General features: G+C 46.1%; 1 protein-coding gene across 2 annotated transcripts in view; it reads left to right on the forward strand.

The window, feature by feature from the left end:
• Positions 1 to 12,374, forward strand: part of CDC42BPG (CDC42 binding protein kinase gamma) — a 110,278-nt gene that overhangs the window by 3,284 nt on the left and 94,620 nt on the right. The window lies entirely within an intron of this gene.

The following is a 12,374-nucleotide window of genomic DNA, read 5'->3' on the forward strand; positions in this document are numbered from 1 at the left end:
TCTCTAAAGGGGAGGATGGGAGTTGATGGGAGTTGGAGTCTGTGCTCTGATGGGATGATGGGAGTTGTAGTTGGCATAATACTTCCGTCTAAGAGGAAGGGAAGCATCCTGAGCGTCTCTCAAGGTTGCTGGGAGTTAGAGTCTCTGCTGTGAGAGAATGATGGGAGGAAAGAATCCTGAAGGTCCCTAAAGGGGATAATGGGAGTTGTAGTTGGCATACTGCTTGCTTCTAAGAGGGAGGGAAGGAAGGATCTTGAGGGTCTCTAAAGAGGATGATGGGAGATGCACTTGGCATAATACTTGCTTCTAAGAGGAAAGGAAAGCCTGAGGGTCTCTAAAGGGGATGATGGGAGTTGTAGTTGGCATAATGCTTGCTTCTAAGAGGAATTGAAGGATCTTGAGGGTCTCTAAAGAGGATGATGGGAGATGCAGTTGGCATAATACTTGCTTCTAAGAAGAAGGGAAGCATGCCGAAGGTCCTTAAATGGGAATTGTAATTGGCATAATACTTGCTTCTAAGAGGAAAGGAAACCACCTGAGGGTCCCTAAAAGGGATGATGGGAGTTGTCATTTTCATAATGCTTGCTTCTAAGAGGAAGGGAAGGATCTTGAGGGTCTCTCAAGGTTGCTGGGAGCTTGAGTCTCTGCTGTGAGAGAATGATGGGAGTTGTAGTTGGCATGCTGCTTGCTTCTAAGAGGAAGGAAAGCCTCCTGAGGGTCCCTAAAGGGGATGATGGGAGTTGTCGTTGGCTTCTAAGAGGAGAGGAATCATCCTGAGGATCCATGAAGGGGATGATGGGAGTTACAATTGGCATAATATTTGCTTCAAAGAGGAAGGGAAGCCTCCTGAGGTTCCTTAAAGGGGGATGATGAGAGTTGTAGTTGGCATAATGTTGCTTCTAAGAGGAATGGAAGAATCCTGAGGGTCTCTAAAGGTTTCTGGGAGTTGGAGTGTGTGCTGTCAGGGGATGATGGGAGTTGTTGTTGGCATAGCACTTGCTTCTAAGAGGAAGGGGAGCCTCCTGAGGGTCTCTAAAGGTTGCTGGGAGTTGGAGTGTGTGCTGTGAGGGGATGATGGGCATTGCAATTGCCATCATGCCTGCCTCTAAGAGGAAGGGAAGCCTCCTGAGGGTCTCTAAAGGTTGCTGTGAGTTGGAGCGTGTGCTGTGAGGGGTTGATGGGAGTTGCAGTTGGCCTAATACTTCCTTCTAGGGGGATAATGGGAGTTGCAATTCCTGTGCTGGTCTGGGAGAGGAGCTGATGGGAATTCCTTCCAAGTGATGAGTGGTGATGGAACGGGTCCTGCTGCTGTTTTTGGGGGAATGATGGGAGTTGTAGTTGCGGAATGCACCCCAACGGACTGGGGACTTTTTTGGGGGGGGGGGGGAATCTTGTCTTCCTTCCAGACACTTGGTGGACTCTTAAGTCCCAACATAATTTGGGCTTATTATATGGTGGATGATGGGAGTTATAGTTGCACAGTACAGTTGCAGAGTATGCACGTTGCTTCCAAATGAGTGGAAATAAAGAAGAAGAGTGCAAACTACTTTGAGAGAAAAATGGGATATAAACAAACAACAACAACGACAACAATAATAATGGGTCTTAGCTACTAAGCCACACTCTCTCAGCCTCTAATCTGTCATAGAACTCCTGTAAACAATGGAATCGATGTAGGACAATGCGAGGGGATTCTGGGAGTTGTAGTTTTGGGGAGGCAGCCGTACGAAAGCCGGAAGGCCTTGTCAAACTTGCAGAGCATCTTCCCTTTTTTCTGCCTGGGAATCTCACCCGTGGCAGACTGAAACCGGCCTCTTTGCTGGCTCAGCAGGCCCGGCAAATTGGCTCGCAGCAAATGCATCCAGACGCAAAAAAAAAAAAAGCGTGGGGTTGCCAAGTGGAGCGAAGCGCGGCCCCAAATCAGAGCATCCTTGTCCCGATATTGGATTTGTAGTTCTGTCCCTGCTTGGCCTGGCTAAGAACCCCGAAGAATGATAAAATAAATAAAATAATAAAACTGGGGGCGCAGCGGAATGTGGAAAAAGCTTCAATTGGAGTGCACATCTGCGTTACCATCAAAGGACCCGCACAGGGGAGAAGCCATAGAGATGCATACAATGTGGAGAAAGTTTCCCATTTGCAAGTATTAATGACAATTCAGCAAGCAGGAGTCCCTGGTGGTGTTAGAGACCCTAGATTGGGTCTTTTTTAGGTCCATGTGGTTCTCAACCCTCCTAATGCCGCGACCCCTTAATACAGTCCCTCATGTTGTGGTGACCCCCAACCATAACATTATTTTTGTTGCTCCTTCATAACTCTCATTTTACTACCCTTATAAATCGTAATGTAAATGCCCGATATGCAGGATGTAATTCCATTCACTGGAACAAATTTGGCACAGATGCCCAATACATCCAAAGGCGAATATTGGTGGGGTTGGGGGAGGATTGATTTTGTCATTTGGGAGTTGTAGTTGCTGGGATTTATAGTTCACCTAAAATCAAAGACTATTCTGAACTCTACCAGCGATGGATTTGAACTGAACTTGGCACACATGACCAACAGAAAATACTGGGAGGGTTTGGTGGGCATTGACCTTGAGTTTGGGAGTTGTAGTTCACCTATATCCAGAGAGCACCGTGCACTCACGCAATGATGAACCAAACTTGGCACGGAAACTTAATATGCCCAAATGTGAACACTCGTGGAGTCTGGGGAAAATAGACCTTGACATTTGGGAGTTGTAAAGGTAAAGGGTTTCCCCTGACATCGTGTCCAACTCTGGGGTGTGGTGCTCATCTCCATTTCTAAGCTAAAGAACTGGCATTGTCCGTAGACACCTCCAATGGCACTGCATGGAGTGCCATTGCCTTCCTGCCGGAGCGGTACCTATTAATCTACTCACATTTGCATTTTTTCGAACTGCTAGGTTGGCAGGAGCTCAGGCTGACAGTAGGAGCTCACACCGCTCCCCGGATTTGAAACTGCAACCTTTCGGTCAACAAGTTCAGCAGCTCAGTGCTTTAACCCACTGCGCTACCGGGGGCTTGTAGTTGCTTGGATTTATAGTTCACCTACAATCAAAGAGCATTCTGAACCTCACCAACAATAGAATTGGGCCAGACTTCCCACACAGAATCCCCATGACCAACAGAAAATAATGTGTTTCTTGATGGTCTTTGGTGACCCCTCTGACACCCACTCGCGACCCCCTTAGGGGTCCCGACCCCCAGGTTGAGAAACACTGGATTGAGACAGTCCCAATGAAAGATCAAAAAACAAGGTTTTTATTTTAGTTTCTTCATGAAGAAGACGAACAGCCTGATAGCATTACGCAGATGCTATCCTTCAAGTGGCTGCCGTGTTCCTTCCTTGAAATCTGCAAACTTTTATAGCCCATTACAAACAGAAAGCTCAGGGAAAACACCTTTTATGAATAATAATTCTGACCTTTTTGATGGAAAGTACCTTCCTTGTACACATGGACTCTACGCTTCAAAAACAACATTTGAAGTTAACCACAAGCATCCTGTGTAAGAAGTACCTTCTAAATGTCACATCTTGTTTCTTAAAAAACACTTTCTTCCATATTGCTCTTTTTAAGTCAGAGAAAGGGTATCTCTCTCTTTTGCCCCAAAAAAGCCCCGTTTTCAAAGCCTCCTTCAGTGGCACAGTGGATTAAACCGCCGAGCTGCTGAACTTGCTGATCTGAAGGTTTGCAGGTTCGAATCCATGCGGGGGAGCGGGGGGGGGGGGTGAGCTCCCGCCGTTAGCCCCAGCTTCTGCCAACCTAGCAGTTTGAAAAACGTGCAAATGTGAGGAGATCAATAGGGAAGGTAACGGTGCTCCATGCAGTCATGCAGGCCACATGACCTTGGAGGTGTCTGCGGACAACGCCGGCTCCTGGGCTTAGAAGTGGAGATGAGCACCAACCCCAGAGTCGGACACAACTGGACTTAACGTCAAGGGGCAGGTATGGGTAAACCCTGGCCCAGGGGACGGATGCGGCCCATTGGGCTCTTTCTCATCATCCTATCCTTCCTTTTCTCTCTTTCCTTCCTTCTTCCCTTCCTCCCTTACCTCCTTCTTTCTCCTTCCTTCTCTTCCACCCCTCCCTCCCTCCTCCCATCTCTCTGTCTTCCTCCTTCCCTCCCTCCCTCCCTCCCTCCCTCCCTCTTTCTCTTCCCCCTCCATTCCTTTTCATCTTTTCATCCCTTCTTCTTTCTTCCCTCCCTCCCTTCCTTACCTCCTTCTTTCTCCCTCCTTCCTTCCTTCCCTTCCAAACCTCCTTCCCTCCTTCCGTCTCTCCGTCTTTCTCCTTCCTTCCTTCCCTCCCTCCCTCTTTCTCTCCCCCCTCCATTCCCTTTCACCTTTTCATCCCTTCTTCTTTCTCCCTCCTTTCTCCCTCCTTCCTTCCTTCCCTTCCAACCCTCCCTCCCTCCTTCCGTCTCTCCGTCTTTCTCCTTCCTTCCTTCCTTCCTTCCTTCCTTCCTTCCTTCCTTCCTTCCTTCCTTCCTTCCTTCCTTCCTTCCCCTTCTCTCTGCCCTTCATTCCCTTTCACCTTTTCTTCCCTTCTTCCTTCTTTCTTTCCTCCCCCTTCTCTTCCTTCCTTCCCTTTTATCTTTCCTTCCTTCCTTCTCTCCTCCCTTCCTCCTTACCTCCCTCCCTCTTTCTCCTTCCAACCTTCCCTCTTCCCTTCTTCTCTCACTCTTTTTCTTTTCTTCCTCCCCTTTTGTCTTTCTTTCATTTACTCTTTCTTTTATCCTGCCCTTCCTTTCTTCATCCTTCCTCCCTTCCTCCTCTTTTTCCTTCCTCCTCCTCTTCCTTCCTTGAATACTTTATACCCTTTTGTCTTTCCTTCCTTCTCTCTTTCCTCCTTCCTTCCCTCTCTCCCTCTTCCTCCTTCCATCCTTCCCTTTCCCCTTTTCATCCTGCCTTCCTCCTCTCTTCCCTCCCTCCCTCCCTCCCTTCTCTTTCTTCTTACATCTTTCCCTTCCTCCCTTTCATCTTTCTTTCCGTCCTTCCTTCCTTCCCTTCCACCCTCCCTCTCTCTCCCTCCCTTCCTCCCTCCCTCCCTCCCTCCCTTCCTTCTCTTTCTTCTTACATGTTTCCCTTCCTCCCTTTCATCTTTCCTTCCTTCCTTCCTTCCTTCCTTCCTTCCTTCCTTCCTTCCTCCCTCCCTCCCTCCCTCCCTTCCTTCCTTCTTCCCTTCCCTTCCCTCCCTCTCTCCCTTCCTTCTCTCCCTCTTTCTGCTTCCATCCTTCTCTTCCTCCCTTCCATCCTTCCTTCTTCCCTTCCTCCTTTCCTTCCGTCCTTCTTTTCCTCCCTTTTGTCCTTCCTTCCTTTTTTCCTTTTCGGTTTCCTTCCTCCTTCCCTTCCTTCCAACCAGTGGAGCTGCTTCAATAGATGCATGATATGCTTCCCTTTAGCTATCCCCAGTTACTAACCTGTCTTTTTGTACCAATTGCAACTTCCGAGCCGTCTTCAAAGGCAGCCCCACGTAAAGTGCATTGCAGTAGTCCATTCTAGGTGTCACCACCATGGCCAAGTCAGGATTTTTGAGGTATGGTTGCAGCTGGCGCACAAGTTTTACCTATGTGAAGGCCCTCTTGGCCACTACCGACACCTGAGCTTCAAGCATCAGCGATGAATCCAGGTTTCCCCCTTGACATTAAGTTGGGGGGGTTGGTGCTCATCTCCATTCTAAACCGAAGAGCCGGCGTTGTCCATAGACACCTCCAAGGTCATCTGGCCTGCATGGAGCGCCCTTACCTTCCTGCCGGAGCGGTACCTATTGATCTCACATTTGCATGTTTTCGAACTGCTAGGTTGGCAGAAGCTGGGGCTAGCAGCGGGAGCTCTCACTGCTCCCCGGATTCGAACCTGTGACCTTTCGGTCAGCAAGTTCAGCAGCTCAGCGGTTTAACCCACATTATCAGAGGCAATGGATTTTTAAGTTAAAGACATGTTTACAAGGTTCTTTATGTTCAAAAGGAAGTCAACACAAGGCTCCGTATGTTTACCAACAGCAATTAAGGAGAGTCAACATCTGTCCGGAACTGGGATGAAGCCAGGATGCTTCAGGCTGGGAAAACATCCGTCGTTCATTTATGACTTTGGATCAACATCAGCAAGAAATATGGCTATATAAGAGACCTTATTACAATCCAAAAATTGTGGCAGAGCGCTACTGAGGGCTCCTGATGAATCCAGGAGAGACCCCCCAGACTGGGACCCCGTCGAGCACAGGTTGCTACCTTAGAACCCGATTGGCCGCACAACTGACCAGGAGGACCTCTGTCTTGCCAGGATTTAGCTTCAACTTATTAGCCCTCATCCAGTCCATCACAGCTGTCACTCACCGGTCCACAATCCAGGGAGCTTCCTTGGAACGAGGTGGAAAAGACTAGTAGAGTTGTGTGTCATCTAGAAGAGCCCCCCCCCCTCAAATCCAGATGGCCATCTGTTAGGAGGACTTTGATGGTGTCCTCCTTCCTGGCAAAAGGCAGTTGGACTGGATGGCCCTTGGGTTCTCTTCCAACTTGAGACTTCGATGATGATGATGATGATGATGATGATGATGATTCATGACGGCATCACTTTACCAAGTAGTTTCCAATCAGAGGCTGGATGGCCATCTGTTAGGAGGACTTTGATGGTGTCCTCTTTCCTGACAAAAGAGTGTTGGACTGGATGGCCCTTGGGTTCTCTTCCAACTTTAGACTTCGATGATGATGATGATGATTGATGACGGCATCACCTTACCAAGTAGTTTCCAATCAGAGACTGTATGGCCATCTGTCGGGAGGGATTGGATGGTGTCTTCCTTTATGGCAGACACGGGTTGGACTAAATGGCCCTATTGTGGCAGACACAATAGATGGCCCTTAGGTGTCTTCTGATTCTAGACTTCAATAATGATGACGAGGATGAGAATTATGGCATCACCTTCCCATTTCGTTTCCAATCAGTGGCTGGATGACCATCTGTTGGGAGGGATTGGATGGTGTCTTCCTTTATGGCAGACACAGGTTGGACTAGATGGCCCTTTAGGTGCCTTCGTACTCTAGACTTCAGTAATGATGATGATGAGGATGATGGCATCAACTTCCCAATTAGTTTCCAATCAGAGGCTGGATGGCCATCTGTTGGGAGGGATTGGAGGGTGTCTTCCTTTATGGCAGACACGGGTTGGACTAGATGGCCCTTTGAGTGTCTTCCAACTCTAGACTTCAGTAATGATGATGATGATGATGATGATTGATGATGATGTCTCCTTTCCTAGTGGTTTTCAATCAGAGGCTCAATGGCCATCTGTCGGGAGGGATTGGAGGGTGTCTTCCTTTATGGCAGACACGAGTTGGACTAGATGGCCCTATTGTGGCAGACACAATAGATGGCCCTTAGGTGTCTTCTGATTCTAGACGTCAATAATGATGACGAGGATGAGGATGATGGCATCACCTTCCCAATTAGTTTCCAATCAGAGGCTGCATGGCCATCTGTCGGGAGGGATTGGATGGTGTCTTCCTTTATGGCAGACACGGGTTGGACTAGATGGCCCTTTGGGTGTCTTCCAACTCTAGACTTCAGTAATGATGATGATGATGATGATTGATGATGATGTCTCCTTTCCTAGTGGTTTTCAATCAGAGGCTCAATGGCCATCTGTCGGGAGGGATTGGAGGGTGCCTTCCTTTATGGCAGAAAGGGGTTGGACTAGATGGCCCTTTGGGTGTCTTCCAACTCTAGACTTCAGTAATGATGATGATGAGGTGGAGGATGATGGCATCACCTTCCCAATTAGTTTCCAATCAGAGGCTGGATGGCCATCTGTCGGGAGGGATTGGATGGTGTCTTCCTTTATGGCAGACACAGGTTGGACTAGATGGCCCTTTGGGTGCCTTCCTACTCTAGCCTTCAGTAATGATGAGGATGAGGATGAGGATGATGGCATCACCTTCCCAATTAGTTTCCAATCAGAGGCTGGATGGCCATCTGTCGAGAGGGATTAGAGGGTGTCTTCCTTTATGGCAGAAAGGGGTTGGACTGGATGGCCCTTTGGGTGTCTTCCAACTCTAGACTTCAATAATAATAATAATAATAATAATAATAATAATAATAATAATAGATTATTATAGCATCACCTTCCCTGGTAGTTTCCAGTCAGAGGTTGAATGGCCATCTGTCAGGAGGGATTGGATGGTATCATCCTCCCATAAGTCTACAGTGATGTGAAGTGTCACCTTAACAACCTAAAGGCACTGGATCCTGTCTAATCTTGGATGCTAAGCAGGGTCAGGCCTGGTTTGGACTTGGATGGGAGACCGATACTCTGTATTTCCACAAAACAGCCACAAAAATGCGGACCTATTCCCTACGGGTGTTGGCTAATTGTTTGAATTCTTCTTTGGTGATTTCTCCCTTTTTCCACTTCTTGTGCATGTCTCTTTTGTGTTTTAGCACAGTTAGAAGTTCTTTGGACATCCATTCTGGCTTCTTTGCACTTGTCCTATTTTTTCTCTTTGTTGGCAGAGTTTGCAATTGTGCCTTGAGTATTTCACTCTTGAGAAATTCCCGTCCATCCGTAACTCCCTGGTCTTTTAGTATTTGTGTCCACGGAATGCTGCTCAAGAACGGAGATTCCATCTAAACATGAGGAAGAACTTCCTGACTGTGAGAGCCGTTCAGCAGTGGAACTCTTTGCCCCGGAGTGTGGTGGAGGCTCCTTCTTTGGAAGCTTTTAAACAGAGGCTGGATGGCCATCTGTCAGCGGTGATTTGAATGCAATATTCCTGCTTCTTGGCAGGGGGTTGGACTGGATGGCCCATGAGGTCTCTTCCAACTCTTTGATTTTCTGTCTCTGAGTCTTCTTTGCCTAAGAAAAACCCTTAGAATATCGATGGTCTCGGCATTAAGATGCTGCAAGCTGAAAATCCCATCCGACATGAGACAGATTGGAACCCGAACCTTGCCAAACCAGTTGCCTTGGCGATAGGAAAAACAAACAAATATTTGACGGAGGAGGAGGAGGAGGACTGTTTTGCCTCCAGGGAGACCGACGTCAAACTCCAAATCGCAAGTTGAAAGACACATAGAAGAACCCACCCAACTACCTTGGAAAACTAGAAATCCCAAGGCGGAGAGTGGAGAAACCCCACCCTGGAATCTGGAAGGAAGGAAGCCAGACAATCCTGGCAATGAAAGAAGCAGGTCAAGTGGCTTCTTTGCTCCAGTTCCTGCGCTATAGGGTTCACGCTACCACAGCGGTTCTCTACTTGGGGGTCGCAACCCCCGGAGGGGTCGAACGACCATTTCGCAAGGGTCGCCTAAGACCATCGGAAAACACATCCTTCTAATGGCTAATTTAATTGCCATGCATGACTCTAGGCAACTGAACCCTGGGAGCTGTAGAAGTGGAAAAAGGGAGAAATCACCAAAGAAGAATTCAAACAAATAGCCAACACCTGTAGGGTTTTTTAGCCTGCCAAAGAGACTCAGTGCTATAGGATCCTGGGGGGTGATAGTTTTGGAGAGCTATAGGGTTCACTCTACAGCAGCGGTTCTCTACTTGGGGGTCGCAACCCCCGGAGGGGTCGAACGACCATTTCGCAAGGGTCGCCTCAGACCATCGGAAAACACATCCTTCTAATGGCTAATTTAATTGCCATGCATGACTCTAGGCAACTGAACCCTGGGAGCTGTAGAAGTGGAAAAAGGGAGAAATCACCAAAGAAGAATTCAAACAAATAGCCAACACCTGTAGGGTTTTTTAGCCTGCCAAAGAGACTCAGTGCTATAGGATCCTGGGGGGTGATAGTTTTGGAGAGCTATAGGGTTCACTTTACAGCAGCGGTTCTCTACTTGGGGGTCACAACCCCCAGAGGGGTCGAACGACCATTTCGCAAGGGTCGCCTAAGACCATCGGAAAACACATCCTTCTAATGGCTATTTTAATTGCCATGCATGACTCAAAGCAGCTGAACCCTGGGAGTTGTAGTTTTAGAGGGTTTTTTTAGCCTGCCAAAGAGACTCAGTACTATAGGATCCTGGGGGGGTGATAGTTTTGGAGAGCTATAGGGTTCACTTTACAGCAGCGGTTCTCTACTTGGGGGTCGCAACCCCCGGAGGGGTCGAACGACCATTTCGCAAGGATCGCCTAAGACCATCGGAAAACACATCCTTCTAATGGCTAATTTAATTGCCATGCATGACTCTAGGCAACTGAACCCTGGGAGCTGTAGAAGTGGAAAAAGGGAGAAATCACCAAAGAAGAATTCAAACAAATAGCCAACACCTGTAGGGTTTTTTAGCCTGCCAAAGAGACTCAGTGCTATAGGATCCTGGGGGGTGATAGTATTGGAGAGCTATAGGGTTCACTCTACAGCAGCGGTTCTCTACTTGGGGGTCACAACCCCCGGAGGGGTCGAATGACCATTTCGCAAGGGTCGCCTAAGACCATCGGAAAACACATCCTTCGAATGGCTAATTTAATTGCCATGCATGACTCTAGGCAACTGAACCCTGGGAGCTGTAGAAGTGGAAAAAGGGAGAAATCACTAAAGAAGAATTCAAACAAATAGCCAACACCTGTAGGGTTTTTTAGCCTGCCAAAGAGACTCAGTGCTATAGGATCCTGGGGAGTGATAGTTTTGGAGAGCTATATGGTTCACTTTACAGCAGCGGTTCTCTACTTGGGGGTCGCAACCCCCAGAGGGGTCGAACGACCATTTCGCAAGGGTCGCCTAAGACCATCGGAAAACACATCCTTCTAATGGCTAATTTAATTGCCATGCATGACTCTAGGCAACTGAACCCTGGGAGCTGTAGAAGTGGAAAAAGGGAGAAATCACCAAAGAAGAATTCAAACAAATAGCCAACACCTGTAGGGTTTTTTAGCCTGCCAAAGAGACTCAGTGCTATAGGATCCTGGGGAGCGATAGTTTTGGAGAGCTATAGGGTTCACTCTACAGCAGCGGTTCTCTACTTGGGGGTCGCAACCCCCGGAGGGGTCGAACGACCATTTCGCAAGGGCCGCCTAAGACCATCAGAAAAAAAAATGCTTCTGATGGCTACTTTAATTCCCATGCATGACTCAAAGCAACTGAACCCTGGGAGTTGTAGTTTTAGAGGGTTTTTTTAGCCTGCCAAAGAGACTCAGTGCTATAGGATCCTGGGGCGGGGGGGGGGGGGGGGATGATAGTTTTGGAGAGGCCTCCCGCCCTCTTTCGCAAGGGTCCTTGGTGAACTACAACTCCCAGGATTGCATTGCACTGAGTCCATGGTGCATATGTAGGGGGAAATAAATAAATAACAGTAACAATACAGATAATATATTCCTGGGCAAATCACGACACCCGCCTCCAAGCAGCCGGACAGGAAGAACAGGTTGGGTTGGGAAGCGTAGTTTCTCATGCTAAACAGCCGCCAAGGGCAAAAAAGAGAGAGGGTGGGAGGGATTGGCGTTACATCACCAGACAGGTTTGGTTTGGAGGATGGCAATGCAAAGAGGGCCAGGAGGGTGTCTGCATTATAGAACTAATGTAGTTTAATCCCACTTGAACCACCATGTTGTCATTGTGTGCCTTCAAGGGTGCATCTACACTCTCAAATAAATAATAATAATAATAATAATAATAATAATTATTATTATTATTATTATTACTATTATACACAGTACATCACAGTAAATAAGATTTATTATTACTATTATTATTATTATTACTATTGTTATACACAGTATATCACAGAAAATGAGATTTATTATTATTATTATTATTATTATAACTATTGTTATACACAGTATGTCACAGTAAATGAGATTTATTATTATTATTGTTGTTGTTGTTATACACAGTACATCACAGAAAATGAGATTTATTATTATTATTATTATTATTATTACTATTGTTATACATAGTACGTCACAGTAAATGAGATATTATTATTATTATTATTATTATTGTTATACACAATATGTCACAGTAAATGAGATTTATTATTATTATTATTATTATTATTGTTATACACAGTACGTCACAGTAAATGAGATTTATTATTATTATTATTATTATTATTGTTATACACAATATGTCACAGTAAATGAGATTTATTATTATTATTATTATTATTATTATTGTTATACACAGTACGTCACAGTAAATGAGATTTATTATTATTATTATTATTATTATTGTTATACACAATATGTCACAGTAAATGAGATTTATTATTATTATTATTATTATTATTGTTATACACAGTACGTCACAGTAAATGAGATTTATTATTATTATTATTATTATTATTATTGTTATACACAATATGTCACAGTAAATGAGATTTATTATTATTATTATTATTATTATTATTGT

Source organism: Anolis sagrei, chromosome 12, assembly GCF_037176765.1.
Source record: "Anolis sagrei isolate rAnoSag1 chromosome 12, rAnoSag1.mat, whole genome shotgun sequence".
Classification (NCBI taxonomy): Eukaryota; Metazoa; Chordata; class Lepidosauria; order Squamata; family Dactyloidae; genus Anolis; species Anolis sagrei.